Below are 792 nucleotides of genomic sequence, written 5' to 3'. Positions count from 1 at the left end.
CCTGTGGCTTTCCCAGTCCCAGCAATGGTTGTCCCTGTCACACTGAGACCCTACAGCCAGGATCCTCAGGGTGTGGGGCTCAGATTGCCTGGGAGTGCCCCTCACTCCCTGTCTTCCCATCAGGGGTTGTGTATCTTCACTCAGAGGTGAAGAAAGCAGCAATGGGAACTCAGGGTGGGCAAGGCCCTCTCAAAATTATCTCCAAAGATGGAGGGGAAGGATGGGGGAGCAAAGTGACAGCAGGGAAGGGACACATCAAACAAAAAAGAGACGAATTACTCCATTTTCCCATTTTCCCACCGGCCCAATTTTCCCATTTTCCCCMACCAAAATCCACCCAGCTTAGCTGCACACGTGTGAGCACCACTCACCTTCTTCCCCTCSGTGTCCCCGCAGTAAAACTGCTCTGCCTTGGTCTTGCCTTGAACAACGGGATCAGCAGCTTCCAGGTGGGAAGGGTTGGCCACCAGGGACAGGGTGATGTTCCTGTCGGTGACGCGGTTGATGCGCCGGTGGTACATGCCCAGGTGGTACTTCACGTCACCAGAGCCCTGTGGAGGGGACAGGAGAGTCACCCCCAGCAGCATGACAGGCTTTGGGGGTGTGGGAAGGGACAGGAGAATGCTGAGAGGCTGGAGAAGAGAGAGGGGTGTTTTTTGGAGGTGCTGTCAGGTACTGCAGGAGGGGAACTGGAGCTGGGAAAGCTGTGCCAGGTGCCAAAGCAGCACTGACCACAAATATGGGGCATTTAGAGCCCACCCAAACACAGCTGGAGGTGCCAGGGATGGAGCA

The sequence above is a fragment of the Malurus melanocephalus genome, unplaced genomic scaffold (genome assembly GCF_030028575.1).
Source record: "Malurus melanocephalus ecotype Western Australia unplaced genomic scaffold, MMel_1.1 scaffold_1553, whole genome shotgun sequence".
Lineage (NCBI taxonomy): Eukaryota > Metazoa > Chordata > Aves > Passeriformes > Maluridae > Malurus > Malurus melanocephalus.
This window is presented reverse-complemented; position numbering follows the sequence as displayed.